Source organism: Scylla paramamosain, chromosome 34 (assembly GCF_035594125.1).
Source record: "Scylla paramamosain isolate STU-SP2022 chromosome 34, ASM3559412v1, whole genome shotgun sequence".
Classification (NCBI taxonomy): domain Eukaryota; kingdom Metazoa; phylum Arthropoda; class Malacostraca; order Decapoda; family Portunidae; genus Scylla; species Scylla paramamosain.
This window is the reverse complement of record NC_087184.1, coordinates 2,675,979-2,699,000: the sequence shown is the minus strand read 5'-3', so window position 1 is coordinate 2,699,000 and position 23,022 is coordinate 2,675,979. Positions and strand designations below refer to the sequence as shown.

At 45.3% G+C, this 23,022-nt stretch overlaps 1 long non-coding RNA gene and 1 other non-coding gene across 7 annotated transcripts in view; one reads left to right on the top strand and one right to left on the bottom strand.

Annotated features, from left to right (window-relative positions):
• The window catches only part of LOC135090035 (uncharacterized), a 135,790-nt gene that overhangs the window by 97,949 nt on the left and 14,819 nt on the right, over positions 1 to 23,022 (top strand). The gene's annotated exons all lie outside the window — the stretch shown is intronic.
• Trnae-uuc (transfer RNA glutamic acid (anticodon UUC)) lies at positions 21,208 to 21,279 on the bottom strand. Its single transcript has one exon. It is a non-coding gene; the product is annotated as a tRNA-Glu (tRNA).

The following is a 23,022-nucleotide window of genomic DNA, read 5'->3' as shown; positions in this document are numbered from 1 at the left end:
ATACAAACCCTTAAGTGTGTATATGTATGTACGTGTGTGTGTGTGTGTGTGTGTGTGTGTGTGTGTGTGTAATGTAACGCCGTCATGGTGAGGCCGTTCATCATAAGAGAGACCTGAGGGTTAACACGTAATGGTGGGTGTGGCCACGTGCACCACACAACACCTACACCCACGCCTCCCCTCACTGCCCCCCACCCTCCCCTCACCCTCTCCCTCTCCCTCTCAGACCCCCCCACCCTAATCTTCCCCATCAAGTCCCTCTCTCCACCCACATGTTCCCCTTACCTCCCCTCACCCTCACTCCCCTCCTCTTCCCCTTATCCTCTGCAGTAGTGTCCTGAACCCCTCCCCCTAGTCCTCTACCAAGCCTCCCTCCCTCTCTCTCCCTCTCCCTCCCACACATACTCCCTTTACCTACATCCCTCATCCTACCCTTACCTCCCCTCATCCTCTCCCTTTTTCTCCAATTATATCTTCTCTACGCTCAAACCTCTTTCCCGTTACTTCTTATCTATCTCCCCTCACACCTTATCCCATCTTCCTCTTCTTCCTTCCACGGATTATCTCCCCTTACTGCTCTGACCCATCTCCCCTCACTCATCTCCCTTCACCCATCTCTGTTAAGCTCCCAGACTCCCCTCATCACATCCCTAATCCCTCATCTACTCACCCCTAATCTACAGCACCTCCACCCACGCTCTCCCCTCACTTCCTCACTCCCCTCACCCTGTAGTCTCCCCTCAGCCGTCTGTAGTCGTCTCCTCCTCTGTCCTAACCACACCTGTACTCTTCCCTTTTCCCTCATCTCCCCTGTAACCTCCCTTCACTTCTCCCATCACTTCTCCCCCTCACTTCTCCCCTCTCTCTCCCCTCATACCTCCGTACTCACCTCTTGTGTGTCTACTAATTCTTTTACCTCTGCCCCGTCCTCATTTCCCACTTCCTGTTCCTCTCCCCTCTCCTCTCTCCCCTCTCCCCTCTCTCTCCCCTCTCTCTCCGTGATCTCCTATTGTCCTTGAGGGTAATTTGCCTCCGGAATGACAAATGAAGGGGTGTTTATTAGCGGCTATGTAATGTATGAGTGAGGGGAGGGTGAGGGTGAGGGGAGAGGGTGAGGGGAGAGGGTGAGGGGAGAGGGGGAGTGTAAAAGTGCGTGGTTATTGTTATTTTCGTTGTGCGTTTTTTTCTTTTCGTTATCTTTTCCCTTTCTTTCTTTCTTTATTTCTTGATCTTCTTCCTCTCTTCTTATTCTTTTTTTTTTATATTTTCTTTATATACTGAGAATTTATATGCTTGAGAGAGAGAGAGAGAGAGAGAGAGAGAGAGAGAGAGAGAGAGAGAGAGAGAGAGAGAGAGAGAGAGAGAATCAGGTGAGTTAGAAGAGGGGAGAGCAAATAGAATAGAGGGGAAAGAAGGGTAAACGAGAGAGAGAGAGAGAGAGAGAGAGAGAGAGAGAGAGAGAGAGAGAGAGAGAGAGAGAGAGAGAGAGAGAATCAGACAAGGGGAAAAACACTAGACTAATAAATGATAACAAAATAAACTCAATTAACACACCTGGTAATTTGAAATGGGGGGATGAGCACACCTGGGGACGTGATGCAAGAAGGGTCATTTAAATCGTGACGTCATTGTTACGTGCCAGGTGTTGATGACGTCATGACACACCTGAGGGAGAGGGAGAGGGACAGTCATTAACTCCATCTGTGAGCTTTTGAGTAGCAAGGCATTAGTGTGAATTGGCTTGTTCATTGGCTTGTTAGTGTTAGTTTTGTGCTCTTTTGTGTTGTTTGGTGTGTTGTCGAGTGCTGGTGATTGTTTGTTTGTTTGTTTGTGTTTGGGTGATTTTGTTTTTTGTTGTTGTTTTGTTTGGTAATTTGTTGTGTGTGTGTTTTTGTTTGTTTTTTGTTCTTTTTTTTTGTTGGATTTGCAGTAATGGTTGTTTTTTTTTGTTTGTGTTTGTGTTGAGTGTTTGGTGTATTTGTCTTGTTTCTTGTTTATTTGTATGAATTTGTTATTTATACCTATTTCTCAGTATTTGCGTCTATATTTTTTTTTTGTATTTTATTAATTTTACTTAGCACGTAATACAATGTTATTTTCCTCACTACATCACACAACTTAATGAACACCACACTACTGCCACACTGCTATTACTATCACCACAGACACCACACCACCACACCGTCACCCTTGCACCACACCTTGCCCTCATCACCACACCTGACCATCACACGACTCCATCACCACTACACTCACCACATCTTCATCCTTAATCACCACACCACACCACTTCCCTAAGCACCATCACACCTACTATACATCACCACCACAGTTTTAATTAACCACACCACCAGTAACACTTAACACCACAAGCATCACCACCACACTACTGCACCATATTCTAAAACGTCACTACTCCGCTCCACTATATTCACAAGGCTCTGGTTGAAGTTACACGGGTTTTCAAGAATGTTTTTACGGTTTAGTGACAGATTAACAATTTGTCTACATTATTAACAGGAGAGGTACTCATGAGAACCCTTCTAATCATCTCTGTGGCCTTTGAAAACAGTCGTGGTAAGGAGAAAAGCTATTTAGAAGGCTGCTCTTTACGTTCTCAACCACCACCACCACCACCACCACCACCACCACCATCATACAATCCTATTAGATTATCTCCCAGCATGACATAATCCTTCCCTCCTTTCCTCCTTCCCTCCCTCCCTCCTTCCCCCGTAGAGTGAGCGGTGAAGCGAGGCAACAAATGAGGTGAAAGAAGCGCAATATCCCTGCCACGTGCGTCCCTGGGGGGGTGAAGGAAGGGGGAAGGTGGTCACCCCCTCTGAAACCCGTGTGGCCAATCAGTACACACACACACACACACACACACAGATACGTAGGTAGGTAGGTCTGAGAGAGAGAGAGAGAGAGAGAGAGAGAGAGAGAGAGAGAGAGAGACGAGAGAGAGAGAGAGAGAGAGAGAGAGAGAGAGAGAGAGAAAGTATGAATAAAAAAAATCAAGGAAAAGTAAAAAAAAAAATAAAACAAGAAAACCGATAACTGTAATAAAGAAAAAGTAAAAAAAAAGAAAGAAAAAAAGAGAAGAACAACTAGCCAGAAAACAACTAGCCAGAGAGAGAGAGAGAGATAGAGATAGAGAGAGAGAGAGAGAGAGAGAGAGAGAGAGAGAGAGAGAGAGAGAGAGAGAGAGAGAGAGAGAGAGAGAGAGAGAGAGAGAGAGAGCACCCCCCCTGCTGATATATGGACCAAATCACGGGGGGTCGAAGCTCCACACATGAACTTGGATTTATGTAGCTAATTATACAGGGAGGGGGCTGTGTTTTATGGTCCAGGGAGACTCCGGCCCGCCGCCCTACCTTCCGCCCTACGTTTTCTTTAGTCCCTCCCTTGAACCGCTCCCCCGCTACAAATCCGACGTCCGTTTTTTATGGATTTTTTGTTTTTGTGTCACGTTTTCTTTCATGGTCTGTTTTATTTTGGTTTATTTTCTGTTGATTTTTTTTTTTATTTTTGTTTGCGTTTAGATTTGTTTTACTTGTTTTAATTTCCTCGCTGGGTCTCTCTCTCTCTCTCTCTCTCTCTCTCTCTCTCTCTCCTCTCTCTGCTCTCTCTCTCTCTCCTCTCTCTCTCTCTCTCTCTCCTCTCTCTCTCCTCTCTCTCTCTCTCTCTCTCTCCACCCCTTCTCTGTAATGATCTTTTAACTCATTTAATTCTTCCTTAATCATTCTCTCTCTCTCTGTCTCTCTCTCTCTCTCTCTCTCTCTCTCTCTCTCTCTCTCTCTCTCTCTCTCTCTCTCTCTCTCTCCTCTCTCTCTCTCTCTCTCTCTCTCTCTCCTCCCCATCATTCTTCTTCATTCCTCCAGCCTTGTCGCGTCTTTCCTTCTTTTCTCTTGCTTTCCCCTCTCTTCTTTCCTTCGCATTTTTCCTTTCTTCTCCTTTTTTTTTTTCATTTCTTCTGCACACATTGTTTGCGTATTGCTTGCTTCCACTTATTTGGTGATGGAAGAAGAGAAGGAGAAGGAAAAGGAAGGAGAGGTGGAGGTGGAGGTGGAGGTGGAAGTAGAGGAGCAAGTAGAGGAGGAAAAGGAAGTGGAGGAGGAGGAAAATATGTTTACTTTAAAATGCTGTTGTTTCATTTAGTTACGAATATGTGTGTGTGTGTGTGTGTGTGTGTGTGTGTGTGTGTGTGTGTGTGTGTGTGTGTGTGTGTGTGTGTGTGTGTGTGTGCACGCGCGCGCGCGCTCTTAAGCATACACAAACACGCACTTACGACATGAAAGTATATGTACACAAGAATTCACGTATATATAATTTAACCCCATTTAGATGTACGTACGTGTGTGTGTGTGTGTGTGTGTGTGTGTGTGTGTGTGTGTGTGTGCGCGCGCGCGTGTGCATGACCTTTTCCACTAGACAGTTATTGCGGGCTAGCAGGCAGGGCAGGAACTGAGGCAGGCAGGCAGGCAGGGAGTCCTCAGTATTGGCCTGCATCCTACCTTCCCCTTGGCTGAGGTAGGCTGTTATTAGGGCAGTAAGCGACGAGTCTCCAGCGGGCGGCGTCGAGGGAGGCGGTGAGGCATTATAAAGCAGATAGCAAGCGGGGGTGACAGCATAACCACGGGGAGGGAGGTGAAATACTGGTTGGCGGCGGCTGCTTGGTGGGGAGACAGCGAGGGAGGGAGGGAGGGAGGTGAGAGGGAGGAACAGGAGGGAGAGAGGGTTCGGTAGGAAGGGTATAGAAAGGAAGGAAGGAAGGAAGGAAAGGGTAAGGAAATTGAGATGTGTTGCGGTGGTGGTGGTGATGAAGGAAGGAAGGAAGGAAGGAAGGAAGGAAGGAAGGAGGAAAAGGAGGAAGGAAAGGACACTCGGTAAAGAACATAAGAACACAAAAATATAATCAGATAACGTAGAGGAGAAAGAATAGAAGAAGTGAAGGAAAGAAAGCTTAGGATAACTGTGGTGAAGAGGAAAGGACAGAACGAAGGAGAGAAAGAAAAATGATGATAGTGATTGAGAGGAAGAGGGTAGAACGAAGAACGGAAGGAAGCGAGAGTAAATGAGTATAAAGAAGAAAAAAAGGAGTAAGGCAGGAGAAAAAAAAGTGAGAGCTTAGCGTGGCCATTGAAAGAAAAGTAGAAGGAAGAAAGGAAAGAGGGAAGGAAGAAAGAAAGGAAAGAAACTGGTGTCGGTAGATGAAGAAAGTAAATGAAGGAAATAAGGAAGGCGAGTGACTGAAAATGAAAACACGTAATGGAGGAAAGAGTTTAATGAAATAAGGGAGGAAAAAATGAATGAATGTAGGAAGGAAGGAATGAAGGAAAGAAGGAATGAAGGAAAGAGGAAGAAGGTTTATAAGACTGAGGAAATGAGTACAAGTGAATGAAGAAGCTTGATTAAAAGAGCGAAGGAAGGAAGGAAGGATAGGAAGGAAGGAAGGAAGGAAGGAAGAGAGAGAGAGAGCTGAGAAGAGAGGGAGGGGAGACAGAATTTAGCGAAGGATAGATGAGTGGTTTAAATTAAGTGCAAAATGAAAGGCGTGGAAGCAAGGAAGGAAGATAATGAAAGAGAGGGGGAAGGAAAGTTTAAGTAAGAGAGAGAGAGAGAGAGAGAGAGAGAGAGAGAGAGCGAGAGAGAGAGAGAGAGAGAGAGAGAGAGAGAGTTTAAACTGAACCCTCAAAAAGACAATTTCGAACTCCCCAGAATAGACTCAGATGAACCTCACTATCGAACCAGTGACTCCCCGAACCCTTAGGTAAATCACGCCAGGTGACCCCCAGGCAGGTGTCATACTCGTACATCTGGAATGGGGTGAATTACAGGTGAGCCGTTGAGGGTAGGGGGGAGAGGGGGAGGGCTCAGGAAGGAGAGGGGTGATGGGACGAGAGGGGGAGGTGTGTGAGAATTATTGTTGTTAACCGTGTACTCTGTCTTGTAAGTGTGTGTGTGTGTGTGTGTGTGTGTGTGTGTGTGTGTGGCTACAGTATTCTCTCTCTCTCTGAACGAACGAATATGTGTGGTGCGTGTGTGTGTGTATGAGTGACAAGGAAAGAGAGAGTGTGAGTATTTTACTCTTTGCCTGTCTGTCCATCTGTTTGTTCCTCTCTCTCTCTCTCTCTCTCTCTCTCTCTCTCTCTCTCTCTTCTCTCTCTCTCTCTCTCTCTCTCTCTCTCTCTCTCTCTCTCTCTCTCTCTCTCTCTCTCTCTGTTCCTTGTACCATGTAATTTGTCTTCTTCTCTCTTTCCATCTGCACTCTTCCCTTCTCTCCATCCTTTCCCTCTTTCTTCCCTTTATCCATCTTTTATCCATCCCCTCTTCGTCTCCCTTCTGGTGCTCTCTCTCCCTTTCTCTCATTTTTCACCTTTCCACTCACTAACTGATGACTGCGCCATAAAATCTCTTTGGAAGTGCCACAGTACTTTTTTAAATTCTCTCCTTCGCATACCAAGAAGGAAAAGGAGGAAAAGGGAGGAGGAAGAGGAGGAGGAAGAGGGGGAGGAAGAGGGAAGGAATAAAAAGACAAGCCATCGTATCTTCTTTGGTGGAGACGTTATGAAAAAGGGGTAAAAAAAAAAATAGAGTAAAGGAAAGGAAATAGGACATGTAGTTAGTTAGTCTATAAATCTGATGTGAATTATTGTATGTGGAGGAATGAAGTGCTTTGTATTGAGAGCTTCCTAAAGACCAAGGAGGACCGGGATGTGATGGGTGAAGGTACTTGCCAAATACTGATGTCTTGTTTGAAGTATCTTGTAGAATATGGCATGGTTTCTTAGGTTAATTCTACGTAGATGGATATAGCTTAAAGTAGATACGTAGATGAAAATATTTAAGCTTTCCCTCTACTAATATAATAAAAAAATCCAAGAAAAGTTTTAAATAAGAAATAAGCGTAAATAGTCACCATTATCAATCAAGCTTTTGTGAGAGGCGCATGAAAAAAGAGGGACTTAGAGGAGAGAGAGAGAGAGAGAGAGAGAGAGAGGAGAGAGAGAGGAGAGAGAGAGAGAGAGAGAGAGAGAGAGAGAGAGAGAGAGAGAGAGGAAAGAAAAAAGAAAAGAAAAAGAATTTAAATCACGTGCATCTATCATTCCTACTTCATTCTTCTCACGAGCAAGTAAACCACAAATCAAAACAGTCTTAAATCCGTGAATATTAATGGCGGTATTGATAAGATGCAGGTATGTGTGTGTGTGTGAGTGTGTGTGTGTGTGTGTGTGTGTGTGTGTGTGAGTGTGTGTGTGTGCGTGCTTCCTCCCTTCCCGCCAGGTGCAATAGTCATCTACCTGGGCGTGTATTAACCTGCCACTGTTACCGCCACTGTCAACTTTCTTTGTCTCTATAAATTTACGGTTTGTGTGCATTGGGTGAGTGAAGTGGGTGCAGAAAGCAATGTTAGTGGGTTTGTGTGTGTGTGTGTGTGTGTGTGTGTGTGTGTGTGTGTGTGTGTGTGTGTCCAGGGTGGGACAGACGAAGGGGTAAGGTGTGAGGGTAAGGAGGGATGTGTTACTTTGGGTTCGTAATGTGGTTGGGCGGTGAGTATTGGCTTGAGATTGTGGTATTGTTTACAGACATATTTTTTCTAATGTAACAGATTTTGGGAAGGAACAGTAGATGAATAAAGAAAAGATATTGCTCTACTGGTGGTGGTGTTGCTGATGCTGGTGTTATGCAACCACCACCACCACCACCTAGAACAACAACAACAACAACATAAAGAACAACAACAATAATAATAATAATCACCATCTCTACTAATACTGTTTTATACAACTACTACTACTGCTGCTGCTGCTTTCATACCACCACCACCAGCACCAGCAACCAACTACTACTGCTACTACTACTACTACTACTACTGGTGTTTTCATACCACCACCACCACCACCACCAACAACAACAACAACGACAATAATCACTACCACCACCACCCATACTATTATTTATACCACCACCACCATCACCACCACCACCACCATCAGCAAAAGACACAAGGACATTCCCATCACCACTTATAACCACCTGCTACTGCCACCACCACCACAACCACCACCCATCCACCCAGTACCTTTCCCCAGCCATCCTCTGACACACACACACACACACACACACACACACACAGCAGCAGCCAGTCAGCCATGTAGTCAGCCGGGCGGGAGCCATTGCCTTTAGCCCCTTAATGTTGTGACGCCAATACCCGCCTGACGGAGAGGTGCTCTGCTATTACCGCCGAGGAAGGGGGGTCAACACCACCTCTTTGTCCAACAGTGAATGCAATTTTGGTGTTTTTCTGTCGCCTCTGATTGATGTGGCATTGTTGCAGGGGCTGTCACTGGCGCGGAGGAGGAGGAGGAGGAGGAGGAGGAGGAGGAGGAGGAGGAGGAGGAGGAGGAGGAGGAGTGGTGGTGGTGGTGGTGGTGGGATGTGTTGCCTTAGGGGGAATTTTTGGCGTCTCCTGTGTTTTTCTCCATTCTCTCTCTCCTCTCTCTCTCTCTCTCTCTCTCTCTCTCTCTCTCTCCTCTCTCTCTCTCTCTCTCTCTCTCTCTCTCTCGCTCTCTCCGTCATGGTCGTTTTCCTCTTCAACCACTGTTATTTGTTTCCCTTCGTGTCTCTCTCTCTCTCTCTCTCTCTCTCTCTCTCTCTCTCATCTCTCTCTCTCTCTCTCTCTCTCTCTCTCTCTCTCTCTCATCTCTCTCTCTCTCTATCCTTTGCTCCTCCTCCTCTTCCCTTCCTTTTCCCACTCACTTTTCTTTTTCTCCACTTATGTTTTTCATATATATTGCCTTTCTTTTTATTGTTCTCTTTTTATTGTTATTTTTTTGTTCTTACTTTTAGCTCGCTCTCTTTATTTTTTTACATTTCCTTCCCTTCATGTTTAGCGCTGCTCTTTTTTTTATTCCCCTTCGTTATCTGTCTTATTTCTTTCATGGATCGTATGAAGTTATTTTCTTTGACCTTCACCTCATTACTTTTTTTTTTCTTCTATTTCTCCTCTTCCTCTTTTTCTGTGTTGTCATTATCTTATGTTTTCCTTTCCTTCTTTGTTCATCCTTGCATTGTAATTTTGCTTCTTTTCCATGATTACTTTCTTTTATTTTGGTTCTTCGGTACATTTTTCATCATCTTTTCCGTAGCACACACACACACACACACACACACACACACACACACACACACACTAGTAAAAAAACTTAGATTCTCTCTTCTGATTTAGTTTTTATTTTTAATCTTTTCGTTTCCTCTCTTTCTTTTCTCCCTTACGCCAGTTCTTCCTTACTTCCTCCCTCCTTCCGCTCTTCTTTCCATTCTTTCCTATTTTTTTCCATTTTCCTCCTTTTTTTTTCTTCCTTGCTTTTTCGTTCTTTTGTTCCTTCCTTCCTTCTTTCCTTTCTTCCTTCTTTTGCCTGTCTGTCTGTCTGTCTGTTTGTCTTTTTTTTTCTTCAACCTTACATGGATTTTGCCGTCTATGTATTGCAATGATAATGTATTTAATTTTTTCCCTTCACGTTTTTCATTCTACTTCTTCGTTTTTATTTGGTACTTATTCTTTAAATCGGATTATTTATGTATTTTTTTATTTATTTTACTGTGATTAATTTTATTTGCTCCTTTTTTTGTACCTCTTCTCCATTCCCTCTCTCCCCGCTTTGTCTTATTTCACTCTCTCTCTCTCTCTCTCTCTCTCTCTCTCTCTCTCTCTCTCTCTCTCTCTCTCTCTCTCTCTCTCTCTCTCTCTCTCTCTCTCCTTCTCTTTTGATTTCTTCTCCACTTCCTTCCTTTCTTCTTCTTGATTGATTTCATTCCTTTTGTCCTTCTTTCGTTTGTCTCTCTTCCTCCTCTCACCTAACGTTATTTCATTTATTCTCCTTTCTCGTTTTTTTTTTGTATTTTCTTTTTCTTCATTTCTTTTTTGTCTTCATTTCTTTTTGTCTTCATTTCTTTTTATGCTTTTCTTTTTCTTTTTGTTTCTTTCCTTATCTTTCTTTTCTTTCGATCTTTCTTTTCTTATTTTCTTTTTTCTTTTCGATCTTTTCTTTCTTTTCTCCTGTTTTCTTTCCTTTTCTTTTACTTTCTTTCTCTTGTTTCTTTCTAACTTCTTAATTCCAAAACTCTTAATCCTTTCTTCTTTCCCTCCCTCTCTCCCTCCCTTTTCTCCCTCCCCTTCTTTCCCTGCCTCACTCCCTCCTTTCTTTGCTCCCTTTATTTTTCCTCGCTTTCTTCCTTTCCTCCGTCCTTCCATTCCTTCCTTTTTTCTTTCTTTTTATATTCTTTCCTTTTTCCTTCTCCCTCCCACTTCCTTTGATTCTGATTTATTATATTGATTCATTCTTTGTTCATACATTCCTTCTTTTCACACACCTGATATTACATTCTCTTTACGCTTCCTTCGTTTTTGTTTCTCCCTTCCTCTTTCTTTCTTTGTCTTGTTTCCTTCTTTCTTGCTTATTTATCTTTTATATTTTCTCCTTCTTTTTTCCTTTCTTTCTCTCTTCCTTTCTCTCTCTTAACATCCCTTTTTCTCCTCGTCTCCTCCCCTCCCCCTCCCTTTCCTTCCCCTCCCTCCCTGCCATACCCTTTGTGTCAGGTAGGAGGACGGTCACCTGTGGTCACCTGTCTTCCTAATGCCAAGAATCAACCAATTTATTAGAATGAATCGAAGCACTTACGTATAATATGGTAGTGGTGGTGGTGTCGCATTAACTTGAATTATAGACTCTTCCTAATATTTGAACGATCCTCTTATTCTTTTTCTTTTTTTGTATCATTCCTTTTTTTTCAGTCTTAAGGATCCAGGAAATTGAAGACAAGGTCACTGAAGAATATCAATCTAATTATTTTTTTTTTTGTATTTTTAACTGTCTTATTTTTTTTTTTTATCATTTTTTTTTATTGAAGCCTGAGGTTGTCATTACGCGTCTCGGTCCACCGGTGACAGATCAAGGTAAATAGCCTGTTATTTACCTGTATCCACGTTAATTACAGGTGTTTGGTAAATTGAAATGATGGAAAACTTTTACCTGAGGACCCTTGATAGCTCCCATCACACTCTGAGGCCCGCCGGAAAGAAGCTGATCAGAGCGAGGCAGGCGTGGAGACAGGCAGGCAGGCAGGCAGACAGGCGCGAAGACAGACAGGCAGGCAGGCAGGCGCGAAGACAGGCAGGCAGGCAGGCGCGGAGACAGGCAGGCAGGCAGGCGCGAAGACAGGCAGGCAGGCAGGCGCGGAGACAGGCAGGCAGGCAGGCAGGCGCGAAGACAAGCAGGCAGGCAGGCGCGGAGACAGACAGGCAGGTAGGGCGCAGGCAGGCAGGCAGGCAGGCGCGGAGACAGACAGGCAGGCAGGCAGGCAGGCAGGCGCGGAGACAGGCAGGCAGGCAGGCGCGGAGACAGGCGGACAGACAGACGCGGAGACAGGCGGACAGACAGACAGACGCGGAGACAGGTGGACAGACAGACAGACGCAGAGACAGGCGGACAGACAGACAGACGCGGAGACAGGCGGACAGACAGACAGACTCGGAGACAGACGGACAGACAGACAGACGCGGAGACAGGCGGACAGACAGACGGACACGGAGACACAGGCAGACAGACAGACAGACGCGGAGACACAGGCAGACAGGCAGACGCGGAGACACAGACAGACAGACACACACACGCGGAGACACAGACAGACAGACACACACACACGCGGAGACACAGACAGACAGACACACACACGCGGAGACACAGACAGACAGACACACACACACGCGGAGACACAGACAGACAGACACACACACACGCGGAGACACAGACAGACAGACACACACACGCGGAGACACAGACAGACAGACAGACACACACACGCGGAGACACAGACAGACAGACACACACACACGCGGAGACACAGACAGACAGGACCACACACACACGCGGAGACACAGACAGACAGACACACACACACGCGGAGATACAGACAGACAGACACACACACACACCACGCGGAGACACAGACAGACAGGACACACACACACGCGGGGACACAGACAGACAGACAGACACACGCGGAGACACAGACAGACAGACACACACACACGCGGAGACACAGAGAGACACAGACACACACACACGCGGAGACACAGACAGACAGACACACACACACACACGCGGAGACACAGACAGACAGACACACACACGCGGAGACACAGACAGACAGACACACACACAGCGCGGAGACACAGACAGACAGACACACTCACACGCGGAGACAGACAGACAGACACACTCACACGCGGAGACACAGACAGACAGATAGACACACACGCGGAGACACAGACAGACAGACACACACGCGGAGACACAGACAGACAGACACACTCACACGCGGAGACACAGACAGACAGACACACACACACGCGGAGACACAGACAGACAGACAGACAGACACACACCACGCGGAGACACAGACAGACAGACACACACACACGCGGAGACACAGACAGACAGACAGACAGACAACACACACGCGGAGACACAGACAGACAGACACACACACACACGGAGACACAGACAGACAGACACACACGCGGAGACACAGACCGACAGACACACACGCGGAGACACAGGCAGACAGACACACACACGCGGAGACACAGACAGACAGACACACACACACGCGGAGACACAGACAGACAGACACACTCACACGCGGAGACACAGACAGACAGACACACTCACACGCGGAGACACAGACAGACACACTCACACGCGGAGACACAGACAGACAGACAGACACACACACACGCGGAGACACAGACAGACAGACCACACTCACACGCGGAGACACAGATAGACAGACGCTCACACGCGGAGACACAGACAGACAGACACACACACCACGCGGAGACACAGACAGACGGACAGACACACACGCGGAGACACACACAGACAGACACTCACACGCGGAGACACAGACAGACAGACACACACCACGCGGAGACACACACAGACAGACCACTCACACGCGGAGACACAGACAGACAGACACACACACACGCGGAGATACAGACAGACAGACAGACACACACACACACACACACACGCGGAGACACAGACAGACAGACAGACACACACACACGCGGAGACACAGACAGACAGACAGACAGACACACACACACGCGGAGACACACACAGACAGACAGACACACACACACGCGGAGACACACACAGACAGACAGACACACAACACACACGCAGAGACACAGACAGATGGACAGACACACACACGCGGACACACACACAGACAGACACACACACACACACACACACACGCGGAGACACACACAGACAGACAGACACACACACACACACACGCGGAGACACACACAGACAGACAGACACACACACACGCGGAGACGCCACACAGACGGACAGACACACATACGCGGAGACACACACAGACAGACACACACACACGCGGAGACACACACAGACAGACAGACACACACACACACGCGGAGACACACACAGACGGACACATACGCGGAGAGACAGACAGACAGACACACACACACGCGGAGACACAGACAGACAGACACACACACGCGGAGACACAGACAGACAGACACACACACACGCGGAGACACAGACAGACAGACAGACAGACACGCGGAGACACAGACAGACACACACGCGCGGAGACACAGACAGACAGACAGACAGACAGACACGCGGAGACACAGGCAGACGCAGAGAGAGAGGACATAGCAGAAGCGAGGCCACAGACAGACGCGAGGAAGAAAACAAACGCGAGAACAAAATAGAAGCGCGGACAGAGGATAGACGCCTACAACACAGAGAGAGAGAGAGAGAGAGAGAGAGAGAGAGAGAAGACGAGAGAGAGAGAGAGAGAGCGAGAGAGAGAGAGGAGGAGAGAGAGAGAGAGAGAGAGAGAGAACAGGAGACAGGAGCGAGGACAGGGAAAGACACACACGAGGGAGAAAACAAAGACAGAGGCAGGACGCGAGAACAGAGAAAGAAACAAGAGTGAGAACAGAAAGAGAGACAGACGCTGAGAGACAGGAATGAAAACGAAAATAGAGACAGATAGGAGCGAGAACGGAGAAAGGGAGAGACAATACGCTAGGAGAGACGAAGATGAAGACGGAAATAGACAAAGACAGGAGCGAGAATGGAGAAAGAGACCATACGCTAATAGAAACAGGAATGAAGACAGAAATAAAGACAGACAGGAACGAGAATGGAGAAAGAGAGAGACAGACGCTAAGAGAGACAGGAATGAAGACGGAAACAGAGACAAAAACAAAACACCGACAACAAGTGGCAGAGGTGGAGACGAGCTCGTGCACAGAGACAGACAGACAATCAAGGACCTAGACAAGAGGCAAGATCAGGCAGACAAAAAATACAAGTGGCGGTGTTCAGCAGGGAGACATTCTTGCCCCTTAGATCGAAAAAAAAAGAAAAAAAGGGGGAAAAAAGGGAAAAAAATATCGATGGCGTTTAAGCTTGTAGGTAAGAGTGGTGGGGGGCATTTAGGGAGGGGCAAGTGGTAGGGGAGGTGCAGTGGAGTGGCTGGGGAATGCCAAGAGGAGGAGGAGGAGGAGGGAGGAGGAGAAGGATTACTTAGGACAGTATAATAATTCAATACATGATAACCAAAAAACAACTAAACTCTTTTTTTGGGGGGTTGGAAGGTGATGGGTGATTTGGATGGTGGTGGTGGTGGTGGTGGTGGTGGTGTTGATGATAAATGATGATGATAATTTATTTTTTTGGTTTATTCATAGTTTTCTGTATTTTTATCTTTAGGGCAAGAGAGAGAGAGAGAGAGAGAGAGAGAGAGAGAGAGAGAGAGAGAGAGAGAGAGAGAGAGAGAGAGAGAGAGAGAGAGAGAGAGAGAAACTATCGAATGAAGAGGGAAAGATAGTGACGAAGATACGGAATGAAAGAGAGAGAGAGAGAGAGAGAGAGAGAGAGAGAGAGAGAGAGAGAGAGAGAGAGAGAGAGAGAGAGAGAGAGAGTAGGAATGCAGAGGGGGGTGTAGGAGTGAGCTTAGCAATCAGGCAAATGATAGGCGGCCTGCGTGGTTCATCTCCCAAACCATGACACTGCCGCGGCCTGGCCAGAAAGACATTACCTGTGCTAATGAAATGTGCTTTATTTAAGTCATCTGCCGCCACCCGCTCACCTGAAGGCATGACGCAACGCATCTGAGAGAGAGAGAGAGAGAGAGAGAGAGAGAGAGAGAGAGAGAGAGAGAGAGAGAGAGAGGGAGAGAGGGAGTGGGGATGTATAGAAAAGTGTTAAAAATTGGTGAACACAAAAACTTGCCTTTGGACTCCTATGTTGAGTGAGTAAAAAGAGGCTTTGCTGGTAACATCATAACAAGCGTGGTGGTGGTGGTGGTGTGCCGGGTGTTGTTTGAATCGTTACCACCATCACCATCAGTTTACAAACCACCATATATTTCCGTTTAAAAAAATATAACCACCAAAATCCCACAACACCATCACGACCACCACCAGTAGCACTATTACCACCACCACCACCACCGCCACCACCACCACATCACCCAAACATCCAAAGAAGCTCACCACACCACACACCACCCATCATCACTTCCCACCATTATCGGAACCCTCTCACCACCACCACCGCCACCACCACCACCACCACCATACATCTTCTATCTGCCATCGGGGTGAGGTTAGGCTAAGGTTAGGTTAGGGAAGACTTCTCTCCTTCCCTTTTGGTCTTCATCTTTTTTTCTCCTTAGCTGCAGGTGAAAATGGCGAAGGAGAGGAGGGCCGAGTCGTAAGTGTTTTATGAGGCCAAATAGTATACAGGTGGAGTTCGATTCTCCTGTGATTGCGGTGTCTATGACGCTGCCCGATTGAATTCAAGGGTTCAGAAGGAGGGTTCGATGCCACACTCGTCTTATGTGTATTATTAATTCGTCTATACCGCGACGTCCTTCTATTTAGGAGAGGAACGTGCGGTGCGAGGGACGAAGGGGGTGGGTGGAGAGAGAGAGAGAGAGAGAGAGAGAGAGAGAGAGAGAGAGAGAGAGAGAGAGAGAGAGAGAGAGAGAGAGAGAGAAATTTTTTGGAGGTTTGTGACGAGTATCTTAATCAACACCGCATCCTCCTCTTTCTCCACCTCCTCTTCCTTTTCGTCCTTTTCTTAAACCATTCCCTGTTAGAGATTCCTTTCCCATCATCCCTTGCAACTTTTCAAACGTCAATTTTTGTACTAAAGTATGTTGAATAGTTCTGTAGCCCAAAATGTAGAAAATGAATCTCTTATTTTCTCTTTACACTATCTGTCCATCCAAACTCTATATGCTACTATGAATGCCACCAGAAGATGACCATAAATAAAAGGGTTAAAGATTGGGATAAAAGTAACAGTGGTGATAGTTCTTGTGTCTTTCCTATAATACCTCCATACGGTTTCTCCATGTTGCACTGGCAGGTGGGAGGGGGAGGGGAGCGGTGGGCGGGGAGGAGCCTTCTTTTATACTATCAAAATTGTCTTACCGTATGCTGGATATTGAGGACCAACAAGTCGGCTGCTGTTTGTTCTTCCTTTGAGATTCTATTGTGTCCCTTTGTATTCCGCCTCCTCCTCCTCCTCCTGCTGCTCCTCCTCCTCCTCCTCCTGCTGCTCCTCCATCTTCTCCTCTGTCTCCATCATCCTACTTCTCTTTCTTTAGATAGTGTAGCTTATCACAAACAACCTTGCAAGAACCAATAGATGTGCTACTGTTTGTGGTTCATTTGTGTTCTGTTGTGTTTCTCCTCCTCCTCCTCCTCTTCCTCCTCCTCCTCCTCCTCCTCCTCCTCCTCCTCCTCCTCCTCCTCCTCCTCCTCCACTTCATAAAGACACAGATTAAATTCTTTACAAATCTTCCGCAGCTTTCTTTTTTCATTTTTTTTTTTTACGCGTCCAATGCACTTCAATTAAGCAAAATAGGAAACAAAAAATAGAATATACATTTTTTTTTTTACTTTTTTTTCATTTTGCCTGTGGGCTGGAGAGCATTTGTCTGGTGTAAAAAATGATGGCACAAAACTCCACTCGAATAAACTAGAAATACCAGGGATGAGGGTTAATTGAAAAGTGAATGCAAGTTATACTCTCTCTCTCTCTCTCTCTCTCTCTCTCTCTCTCTCTCTCTCTCTCTCTCTCTCTCTCTCTCTCTCTCTCTCTCTCTCTCTCTCTCTCTCTCTCTCTCTGCTTTGATGTGTATTTAAAGATTCCTGTCACATTCAGCTGTTTGTTTGGTGTCGAGAGAGAGAGAGAGAGAGAGAGAGAGAGAGAGAGAGAGAGAGAGAGAGAGAGAGAGAGAGAGAGAGAGAGAGAGAGAGAGAGAGAGAGAGAGAGAGCATTATTTCCTGGCAGCAGTAACAATACTAAAATGTTTTGATACTAGCTTTAAAACAGTTGGAACCAAATTTATCATAGGAGACTGGCGCTGAGAGAGAGAGAGAGAGAGAGAGAGAGAGAGAGAGAGAGAGAGAGAGAGAGAGAGAGAGAGAGAGAGAGAGAGAGAGCGTAAAGTAGAAGAAAATAAGAGGAAAATACTTGGATGAAATGGATGAAAGAAGAATGGAAAATAAATGATAAATGTGAAAATGCATGTGAAAGAGAGAGAGAGAGAGAGAGAGAGAGAGAGAGAGAGAGAGAGAGAGAGAGAGAGAGAGAGAGAGAGAGAGAGAGAGAGAGAGAGAGAGAGAGGAAAGTAATTGGGAAGGTGGATGAAAGGAAAAAAAAAAAAAAGAGTGGGGGGGCAAATGTGGATGCAATTGAATACTAATGGATATCAAACACTAACGAATATGTAGATCCTAAGTATGCTGCTGTATTTCTCGCCACTGAAAAAAAAAAAAAAAAAATCAGCCTGCGTCTTGTACCTCGATGGTCAGGCTTTGGCAGGCATGAAGGTTATTGTTACTAGTATGAGTAACACCGTAAACCCTTCCGTCTGGCGCCATATTTCACAGATGTCTCCAGAATGAAATATATATGTGATTATGAAATATTTGTTGATGTTCACCAATCAAAATAATGGTAAAGTATAAAATTAATGTAACATGTGGTATAATACTGCTGTCTTGACGTAGACACTAGATGGCCACAGTCCAGCAACACACGTCAGGAATCACAGACAGGGGTGACTTGCCCTTGTCCTGATGCATGGTTAATCGTAAACACAAGCCAGTTTCGTCTACTCCTGTTACATGGAATCAGATTTCTTTTTTTACTTGCAGTGGAATAATATTTCTTTCGAGGTGTGAGGAGAGTAGTGAGGACAGATAGGGAATCAAGATGTAGGTGTGGGGGCGTGAGTTGCAGCCAGTGCCGCCGCCAGCGTAATGAACACGTGCAGGCCACCACGCTTGCTGAGCGGGAGTTGATACATTGTTATTCTATCTTTACTCCTTGCTGAGCTAAAACACCGATGACTTGCATAACATCACTGCATAGGACAAGCGCTTCTTGTGGCTTTTCTTTCAGGATTCTAGGTCAGATGTATAAGGAAATATGACAGAATATTTTTTTTAAATATGGTTTTTAATTTTTCTGAATATATCTTGCCACATTATAAGTGCGTACCATACTCCGGTGGGTCTTGTATGGCGGAAAATACAGTATATGATTTAACTATGGCGGAAAATACAGTATAATTTAACTACACGACAATAACTGGTGTATTAGAGAAAACTAGCTGCTCCTACAGTACAGAAACAAAGGATGGTACAATCCACGTCGGGCGATGGGTAAAGGCTCGTTGGCGAGGCAATGTCGTGCGTGTAGATTAGCGATTCTCGAATTACGCATCGTGACTGTTGCCTAAGTGCGTTGCCGCAGTTTTCCTAGGCATGTATATTTAACGTGTTGAGCAATGCTACTTTTTTTTCACGGTGGAGATGTGAAGTTGTCGATGACTGAACGAGTAACGAGCACCGTCCACGTACCCGTCTGCATCACATCACTCGGCGCTGCTGGTTGTCAGTTCACATATTTTATCTTGCGATTATATACAAGACTTTCTTCTTCCTCTCATCTCATTTCTGTGCAGCTCTCTAATGCAAGAATTAACAAGGACTAGTGGTAACAAAAGAAATTAGCAGGTTTATGCCGCAAAGAACTGGTGCAAAGCTCTGGACAGGAGATATTTCCTGCACTGAGAATATTTGGGATAAATGGATTTGACATGGGAATTATGTGTAGGAATTTGCACAGGTGGTCGTCCATCAATGATAAGATCAGCAAGAATTTCCTGTTCAAAGCCGCGAAGGTGCAACACGTTGTTTCCTGCATTGTTTGTTGTTGTAAGAACACTTGGCAGGAAAGTTCTTGATATTCTATAGGAAAAGGCCAACTTTATAAGATCACACCAAAGCATTCTAGACTATTTTCCATATTGTGGTGATGCATGGGATTTGCTCCCAAAAGTCTCCTCCACACAGGAGTCAGGGATCGTCAGGAGGCAGTGCTGTGGCGGGTGTGTGAATCACGAGAGGAAATGCTCACCTGTGCGAATACTCTTGAAGGAAAATTGAACTTCATGGATTACTTGCTGATGACATTTGAGATGCAAAAATATGATATGATATGATATGATATGATATGAATGATATGTTTAAACTTGTGAACAAGGTCAATACAGACATGCAAAGGAAGAACGAAAATTTTATGACATTTGTTAATGTGAAGGCTTAGGATTAGGGGACTGAAGGCAGGACTGATATGTTTTCAAAGGATGATGAAGCTAAGGAAAAAAAAAAAAAGAAAAAAAAGGAAAATGGGACATTATTCCATTCCATCCTTGAAAACCTAGAAGGAAAACTGAAAAAAAAAAAATTCCAAATACATCTGGTGATCTGTTTGATGTGGAAATCTGTTCATTCTTGCTCCCTGAAACAAGCCACAGCGCAGTGTCAGTGAAGAAGACGAACCAATTCTTAACGACCACACACTAAAATTGCAATATTTTGAAATTACATTAGTAAGCTTTTGAATTCAAACTTAAAAAAAAAAAAAATTCAGAAAGCCCCAGTGCACACTACTGCAGTGGTCCACTTCCTGTCTGTGTGAGCAAGGATTCTCACCACTCACAAAAATAAGAACTTAGAAAATAAATAAGTCTAAATTTCAGGTTGTTGAAGCGGAAATGAGTGTGCCTGTCAACTGTGCCTCGTGATATAGAGCTGATATGCAAATTCAGGCCACGCACGGGTCCCATTAATCAGGTGTGTGCTATTGCTCTAATGCACAAATCTATTTTGCACGTTACTTCCGTTCACATATATAAAAGACGCACCCAATCCATTTGTAACCCAGAAGAGTGAGTGCGTCGCCAAAGTCTTAGACATCTTGAGTGTCCTGCTGATAATGAAGTTTAATCAAGAGCCTGTTGTGTAGGTGGAGGTGCAGGACTAATGCGGCATCCTTGCTTGCCGCTTTGAAGGGAGGCAGCAGTCAATCAGTCCCCTGTTACTTGCAGCTTATGTAGCGTATAGCCATAGGGAGAAACCGAGCATCCTGCACCTCACCAGTGCAGTATTTAGCACTCATCAATCTTCAGTTCCTGGATATGCTGAGAATCTCCACACAAAAACTGGTAATCGATTCTCAGCTGATCAGAGGAGATAGGAGTGAGGGAAAGGTGAATGCAGTGAGAGCGAGTGTAGTGCGTTACTTGACCACAGAACGTGACTGCAACAGGGTCATTTAAAAAGTTCTCACCCTCACCAATGAAATGAGTCAAAACAAAGGCTTCTGGAGTCACTGTTTACTTCATCACTTGTATTCATTCGCAGAAAATCTAATGTTTTCTTTCTTACAAAGCAGGTGAAGTCCATATTCAAAAACTCGTGAAAGATAAAAAAAAAAAAGACAAAGCCCATTGAAAGAAAAGTTAAGTAGATAAATAGTCAGGAGACCTAGTCTAGTGAAAATAAAAATAAAAATAATCGAAAATAAAAAGGAAAAATGAATAAAAAAAAAACTTTGAAAGCCAGAAAATCCTATAAAAGTACAAAAAGAGAACATTGCAACTCCCTAAAACATTAGAAAAATACGAAGTAAAAATAATGAAGGAAGAAAAGAAAAGCAGTAAAAAAGTTATAAAAATACATTAAGTTCGATGAAACAATTGAATAAAGAAAAAGAAACTTTCCCATGCCGGGAATCGAACCCGGGCCTCCTGGGTGAAAGCCAGGTATCCTAGCCACTAGACCACATGGGACTGAAAGGGTTCAAAGGAGGAGCTAAACAAATCAATAATAGAATAAGTGGAGAGAGAGAGAGAGAGAGAGAGAGAGAGAGAGAGAGAGAGGAGAGGAGAGAGAGAGAGAGAGAGAGAGAGAGAGAGAGAGAGAGAGAGAGACTAATAATGTGCAAAATGTACAATGTAGGTGAAGGAGAGAGGGAGAAAGGTTAGTGTGGTGGTGGTGGTGGTGGTGACGGTGACGGTGGAGGTAGTGGTGATGGTGATTGTGGCTAGCTGGTGTGTGGTGGTGGTGGTGGTGGTGGTAATAATGGTTAGGGATGGAGTGGAGGCAGTGGTGGTGACGTGAGACGAAAGAAATGAAGCATATGAGGAATGAATGAGTAAGAGGAATGAGCGGGTAACGTGCGTGACGGATGAAGAAGGAAGAAAAATGCTAAAAAAAAAAAGGAATAGGAAGAAAAATATGACTAAAGAGCGGGGAAGAGAGGCGCAATTTTTAGTTCATTTGGTGCTACTGAATGAAATTAATCACAATATTTTTTCTATTTTTGTGGTATTACTAATTTCATCTGCCATTCATTGCATATGGGTTCATCACTCTGGCGGGAAAAATGTGAAAAAACTCGAGAGAAAAATCAAAATAATCACGAGAGAGAGAGAGAGAGAGAGAGAGAGAGAGAGAGAGAGAGAGAGAGAGAGAGAGAGAGAGAGAGAGAGAGAGAGAGAGAGAGAGAGAGAATATAATAAGGAAAAAAGAAAAAAGGAAAATAGTATAAGAAAAAGGTTGAGAGAGAGAGAGAGAGAGAGAGAGAGAGAGAGAGAGAGAGAGAGAGAGAGAGAGAGAGAGAGAGAGAGAGAGAGAGAGAGAGAGAGAGATAGCGTGGGGCAGAAATTGCAGCGTGTCCCTGGGCGGAGAAGGGTAGCGTGATGGGGGTGAGTGAGGGCACTTGCAGATTACAGTAATGTGTGTGTGTGTGTGTGTGTGTGTGTGTGTGTGTGTGTGTGTGTGCAGGGGTCACGTAACAGCGCACACGGAAATGCATACATGATCAGGTTGGACTTATAAGTGGGTGACGGAAAGACTTTTTGTGACTGACTGACTGACTGACTGACTGGGGGACGGGAAGGAGGGTCGGCTGGAAGACTGGCCGATTGGAAGATTGCCTAACTGGAAAATTAGTAGACTGGAAGACTGGTTGACTGGAAGACTGGTTGACTGGAAGGAAGATTGACTGAATGGGGGATTAACTGAAAGGAAGATCGACTGAAAAGTGGAATAACTGTAAGGAAGATTGACTGGAAGGAAGATTGACTGGAAAGTGCGTTGAATGGATGGATGGTTGGTTGAAAGATGGATCGACCCTGGAAGGTGGATAGACAAGGAGAATAACTTGCTGGTAGGGATGGCTGACTGGAAGGAAGGTTGATTCAAATCCAGGTTGAGATTGCGATTATAATGTTGGGTAGTAATATGAAAAAAGTAAAAAAAAAAAAAAATAACCATCTTCTATCTTTCTACTACCACCACCACTACACACACACACACACACACACACACACGGTAGCAGGCACAAGCAGACGCAGCAGGGGCAACAGGAAAGAGGGAAGGGAGTGAAGAGCAAGGCAGGCAGGTAACACGGTGAGAGCAGGGAGAGGGAGGGAGAGGGGTGAGAGAGGAGCAGGTGGAAGGGGGAGGGTTGGGTGTTTAGGGGGGTAAGGGGAGGGTTATGGGGCTAAGTGGAGGGTTGGGAGAGGTTA